Genomic DNA, 6689 nt, shown 5'->3' with positions numbered 1-6689 from the left:
CAGCTACTCAGGAGGCTGAGGCGGGAGGATCGCTTGTGCCTGGGAGGTCGAGACTACGGTGAGCCTTGTTAGTGCCACTGCACTGAAGCCTGGGCAACAGAGCAAGACCCTGTCTCAAAAAAGAAAAATATTTACTAATTTGTAATCTAGGTATAAGATTCCTCACTTGAAATCTAAAGTTGGTCTTTAGAGTGCCCCATAACCCCTTGAAATTATATACAAATATATAGGTATTTGTTTGGTGTGTGTGTTATTGGGTGTATTTCTGGGGAGAGGATCTGGGATCTCTAGACACTTAAGAACTTCCGAAAGTAGAGCTGTTGGCTGTGTGTGTGTGTGTGTGGGTGTGTGTGTGTGTGTGTGTGTGTGTGCTTATTGGTCATCTTGGAAACAGCAAAGCCAACAATGGTGTTTCCAAGGTCCCCAGCCTATTCCTGCTGCTGATCATTCCTAGGGTTCCAGATCCTCCCCTGTCCTATAACGCTATTCTTTCTCTTTCCTTCTCCCCAGAGAAGCTGCACCAGCCCCCGGTGGAAGCCCAGAACCTGGCCCCTGTGGAGCACACAGACTCCTTGAATTTGACATGCATTTCTCCAATGACGGGACATTCCAGTGGTTTCTGAACCTTGAGGTGATTCAGGAAGGGGATGGACCAGTAATCTCCAGAGATGGCAGGGTCCTCACCATCCCCACAGTCACACTCAATGACTCCAGCACCTACCACTGTGAGGCCAGGAACCACCTGGGATCCAGGCTCAGTGAAGCCCTTGTGGTTGGCGTGGCTTGTAAGTCTGGGTTTCTTTGCTCTGACTCACCTCTGATCCACACAGAACCTCCAGCCCAACTATCTACTGGTTCATCCATGACTTATAGCTTAGCGTTTAAATCAGAGACTCTACAGACTGCCTTGGTTCAAATCCTAGTGCTTCTGTTTCTTTTATTTATTTATTTATTGAGTCATGGTCTCACTCTGTTGTTCAGGCTGGAGTGCAGTGGCTGGATCATAGCTCACTGCAGCCTTGCCCTTCTGGGCTCAAGCAATCCTCCTGCCTCAGCCACCGGAGTAGCTGGGATTGCAGGCACATGCCTCTGTGCCTGGCTAATTTTTACAAGTTTTGGTAGAGACAAAGTCTCACTATGTTGCCCAGCCTAGTCTCGAACTCCTAAGCTCAAGCAATCCTCCTGCCTCAGCCTCCCAAAGTGCTAGAATTACAGGCATGAGCCTCTGCGCCCAGCCATCCCTGCTGTTTCTTAGCTAGGTGTCCTTGGGCAAGTCACTTCACTTTTCTACATCCTCAGTTTTCTCATCTGCAAAGTGAGAATCATAATATTATCTATCTCATTGGGTGATTATAAGGATTAAGTGAGTTAGTTCATTTAAGGAACTTAGAATAGTGCCTGGAACATAGCAAGTGCTTCTTTTTTTTCTCTTTTTTTCTTTATTCTTTTCCACTACTCTGCACACTAAGTGCTTAATAGACGTTTACAATGACTATTCTCTCAAAAGTTTATCATCATTTATTTATTTAAGGGGCATGTATTGAGTTTCTACTATGCACCCAATTAAGGACTTTCAGACCCATTCAATCTCAGGTACAAAGGTAGATGGAGATTGTAGGAAGCCAAGATCCCAGAAATTCCAGACTTGACAACATAAATATTTGCAGAACTGGAAGGACTTTCAGAGACACCACATTTTACAAACAAGAAAACTGAGATTAAGAAAGGGGAAGGGCACACCCAAGATCTCACCGTGGTCAAGAAGAAAGATAAGAACTTGAACCCACGTGTTTTTCTCTTTCTGCCCCTCTGTCCCTCTACTTTTGGGAAAGCATCTACTGAGCATCCACTGTGTGCTGTGTGTATTGGGTGTTATTTCTAGTCAAAGCAGTTAACATAACTGACAAGCATATCCCTGTCCTCATGGAGCTGACAGTCTTCAAAGATCAAGGAGGGTAATAGACACAAGAGGAAGGCTACTGCCAGCCATGGTTCCTTCCTTCCTTCCTTCCTTCCTTCCTTCCTTCCTTCCTTCCTTCCTTCCTTCCTTCCTCCCTCCCTTCCTCCCTTCCTCCCTTCCTCCCTTCCTCCCTTCCTCCCTTCCTCCCTTCCTCCCTTCCTCCCTTCCTCCCTTCCTCCCTCCCTCCCTCCCTTCCCTCCCTTCCCTCCCTCCCTTCCCTCCCTTCCCTCCCTCCCTTCCTTCCTTTGACAAACTTTTACATTGTGGTGCTGTGTGCCTCCCTCAACATGTCAGGCTTCCAACACTGAGCTGAAATGTGCAATCTAGCGGGGTGGTCCTTACTTCTCATGCTCTTCCTAATTAGGAAGTCTTTCTCCTTGTTCAGATGACCCGGATACCCCCATCGTGGCCGCACTAGACCCAGATTTTGTGATTGGTTCCAACCTCACTCTGGTCTGCTTAGCCTACTCCCACCCCCTTGCCCAGTACACATGGAGCTTCAGTGGGGTCACCACGTGGGAGGGCCAGACCCTCTTCATGCCCAGTCTCTCCAGGGCACACTCAGGGGTCTACACCTGCAAGGCCTCCAACTCCCTTTCCGGCTTGCACAGCAGTATGGACACCCATCATCACTGTATCAGGTATGAAGCCAGGGTTGAGGGTTATTGGTTAATGGTGAAATCCTCAAAATCAAAGGAAAAAAAAGGAAAAAGAAAAAAAAATAAGAGAAAAATTCTTCTCTGCCCCAGGACTTCATTGGTGAATTTGGGTTTGGTTTTGTTTTTTAGAATTCTTTTCTTTGCTGTTTCACTTCTTTATATATTCAGCAAGATTTTTCTAACCTGTGTTATGCAGAATAAATTTTTACATTCTTTAACCAACAAAATGACTTTTCATTGATAGGATTGCTTTAAAAATATTATATGTCACCTTTTTCACATTTTAAATAAATTTCACAATAATTGTAGAAAAAGTAAATCATATAGATGGGCAAGAAGGCAAAAAATGTTGTCCACAGTAAGCCTCCCAGAAAAAGCCACAGGGCTTCTATAATTCCTCTGTTTTTGTATATACATTCAAATATATGTGTGTGGTCTTTTTTTTTTTTTTTTTTTTTTTTTTTTTTGAGGCAGGGTCTCACTTTGTCTGCCAGGCTGGAGTGCAGTGGTTTGATCTTTGCTCACTGTAGCCTCAACCTCCTGGGATCAATTGATCCTCCCACCTCAGCCTCCCAAGTAGCTGGCACTACAGGCACATGCCACCACACTGGGCTAATTTTTGTCCTTTTTGTAGAGACAGGGTCTTGCTGTGCTGCCCAGTCTGGGCTCAAACTCTTGGGCTTAAGTGATCCGTCCACCTTGGCCTCCAAAAGTGCTAGGATTACAGGTGTGAGCCATTGTGGCCAGCCAAATATATGTATTTTTAAACAACAAATAGTATTAGACTATACTTATTATTGTTTAAACTGTTTTTAAATTTCATCTTTTAATCTTTAATATCTTTCTGTTAATTAATATAGAGCCACATTACATCCTACTTCTGATTATTTCTTTATTGAATACATACTGTATATCCAGTGTAAGAGAAATTACCCATACAAATATTTTTAAAAAGGAAAAGGGTAAAAACTCTACATTCTCAGAAATGACCACTGCTAATATTTTATTATACCCTCTTACAGGGTCATTCCCAGTACCTATTTCTTTTTTTTTTCTTCTCTCTTTTTTTTTTTTTTTTTAAGACAAGTCTCACTCTGTCACCCAGGCTGGAGTGCAGTGGCACGATCTTGGCTCACTGCAACCTCTGCCTCCTGGGTTCAAGTGATTCTTCTGCCTCAGCCGCCGGGGATAACAGCTGTGCACCAGCACATCTGGCTAATTTTTGTGTTTTTAGTAGAGACGGGGTTTTGCCATGTTGGCCAGGCTGATCTTGAACTCCTGACCTCAGGTGATCCGCCTGCCTTGGCTTCCCAAAGTGCTGGGATTACAGGTACGAGCCACTGTGCCTGGCCTCCAGTATCTGTTTCTTATAAATTACTGCATACGTATTTTCCTTTATAAAGAAGAGTTGTGCTATCTTGCTCCAAATTTTTAAAAATATTGGTATAAAAGTTATTTAGGGATGAAAATTTTTGCTTTCAATGGTTACCCTTCTGAGATCCTTTTCTTATTTGTATGGTGTGATTATGACTTAGGAGAATAAAAGGATGTTATAGCACAGTGCCTCTCAACATCAAGGTGACTCGTAGGAGCTACAGAGGGTACAACTCAGCTGTGTGGGAGATCACCCTGGGTGTAATGCAGGTCAGCGAGAAAGGAAAGAGGCAGGCAGATGGGCAGCGTGAATCCCATTTGCCCCCATGGATCAATGTCCTCATCTTGGGTTAGTCATGGATCATCCCTGAGCCTCAGGTTCTTCATTTTCCAAATGGGGATTTACAGGGTTGTTGTGAAGTCTAATGAATCACACACATAAAACATCTACGACAAATTAAGTACTCAATTGATAAAGGTTCTTCTTATTGTTTGCTCAGTTTTATCACCTGTGAAATGGGTTAAAATCCACCCTTCTCTTGAAATATAAGCATGAGGATATAAGATTGTGTCTGTTAAGCATTTAGCACAAAGCCTGGGGCATACTTGGTGCTCCAGAAGTGTTAATTTATTAAGTAAACAGACAGAAGGGAAGATCAATGGATGGATTGGTGGATGAATGAATAGGTGATTGGGTAAATGAAGGGATAGATGGATGAGCGAATTTAGGTGGGTGGTAAGTGATTGGAAAAGATGATTGGGTGGACGAATGGGTGAAAAAAAATGGTGAATGATTGAGAAGATGGGTGCATGTATGCATCCCTGGGTGGGTAGGTAGATGGGAAGGTAGATTTATGGATAGGATGGATGGATGGATGGATGGATGGATGACAGATGGATAGATGGGTGGATTGAGGGACAGATTGGTGGATGGATAAATAGAAGGGTGACTGGAAGAGTGAACAATTGGGTGAATGAATGTAGGAAAGGCTGAGTTGGTGGAGAGTAGATGGACTTATGGACAGGTGCATGGATGGATGATTGGCAAGTGTGCTGAATTCCTTCAGCCCTAAGGGTGTTCCCTATGGGTGTTCTTCTCTAAGCCCATGATCTGGGCAGGACTCAGCATTTCTACCTCTTTCTAATTTTCCTGCAGAGACAGTTCCTCAGCCCAATGTCACAGCCAGTAACTTAGCCCCAGTGGAGCATGTGGATTCCATCAGTCTGCATTGCCTTCCTCCAAGGAGCACTGTGGCTATCCGCCGGTATGTCAATGGCCAGAAGCTCTTCATTGGTGGCCACAGGGAGCTGTCCCTGGACTGCAGAACACTGACTCTGTGGAACATCACCAGGAATGACACGGGGGTCTACCAGTGTGAGAGCTGGAACTCAGCCACCAGCAGCATCAGCAACCCCACTCTCTTCAAAGTTACATGTGAGTCCAGGGCCTGATAAAGGATGGGTGGAAATGTGCATAGGAGTGTGGTTGAGGGGTGAAGGAGCGGCTGAAGTTTAGCTGGTTCTGTTGGCAAAGCTGGAAGTGTCTGTCCTGGACAAAGTGAGAGAGGGCACCAAGGGGAGATTTTGTGGAAGGGAGACTGCAAATGCCAAGCCTGGGGTGGGAGTGTGGTTTTGAGAGAGGAGGTCATAGTAGCTGAAGTAAAGGGAAGAAGGAGAGTGAGGAAGAAGAGGACTGTCTTGCCCCAAGAGAGGTAATGAGACAGACTGTGCAGGGCCTGTGGGCCATGATGAGGGCTTTGGCTTTTACCCTGCATGAGACAGCAGCCAAAGAAGGGTTTGTGCAGAGAAGGGACATGATGTGACGCAGGTTTGAACAAGCTTTGAAAAGGATACCTCTAGCTGCACAGTAGAAGTAGAGAATATGGTATGGGGAGGTGGTGGTGGTGGTAGGGGACAAGAAAGCAACTAGAAGGGAGATGGCCAACAGTGTCAAATGCAGTTGTGCACTGGAGGGGGATGGAAGAGTGTCATCTGAGACAATGGCCAATGCATTGTGATATGGACAAAGGCCTTTCCTCTTCCCTCTGGCCTGATCTTCTCAATTCTCTGCAGATGGCCCAGACCCTCCTATGGTCAACCCTCCAGACCCAGAGGTCACAGCTGGGGCAGCCCTCACCCTGTCCTGCTTTGCTGACTCAAACCCCCCTGCCCAGTACCACTGGGAGATGGACAGAAGGCCAGGCCCTGCCACCCAGCACCTGGTCATTTCTGAGGTCACTCTGGACCAGTAGGGCAGGTACACCTGTGAGGCCTCCAACAGCATCACTTACCTCTGCAGCTCAGTCAATGGGAAGATCCAGATCTCAGGTGGGTGTTGAGATGCCATGGTGATAATGGCTCAGAGTCTCTTGCCTGATATAAGTGGGTTCTGGGGCTTGGGTCAATCATATAGTACCTCAACAAAGCTGCATAAAATGCCCCCCCCCCCAAGACCCAGTGGCTCAAGACAATAAGAATTTGTTACAGCTTGTAAGTCTGCAGGTCAGTTGGGTGGTCCTTCTGAACTTGGCTGTATGTTTTTTAATAGAGACGGGGTTTTGTCATATTGGCCAGGCTGGTCTTGAACTCCTGACCTCAGGTGATCCACTGGCCTTGGCCACCCAAAGTGCTGGGATTACAGGTGTGAGCCACCATGCCAGGCCCTAATTATTATTAGGGCCTAATTATTTATCATC

At 45.7% G+C, this 6689-nt stretch overlaps 1 pseudogene; it reads left to right on the top strand.

Annotated features, from left to right (window-relative positions):
• Nucleotides 1–338: 338 nt before the first annotated feature.
• LOC100971228 (carcinoembryonic antigen-related cell adhesion molecule 5-like) lies at nt 339–6314 on the top strand (annotated as a pseudogene).
• Nucleotides 6315–6689: the final 375 nt, after the last annotated feature.

Source organism: Pan paniscus, chromosome 20, assembly GCF_029289425.2.
Source record: "Pan paniscus chromosome 20, NHGRI_mPanPan1-v2.0_pri, whole genome shotgun sequence".
Lineage (NCBI taxonomy): Eukaryota > Metazoa > Chordata > Mammalia > Primates > Hominidae > Pan > Pan paniscus.
Note: the sequence above shows the minus strand (reverse complement) of the source record. Positions and strands in the feature narration are given on the sequence as shown.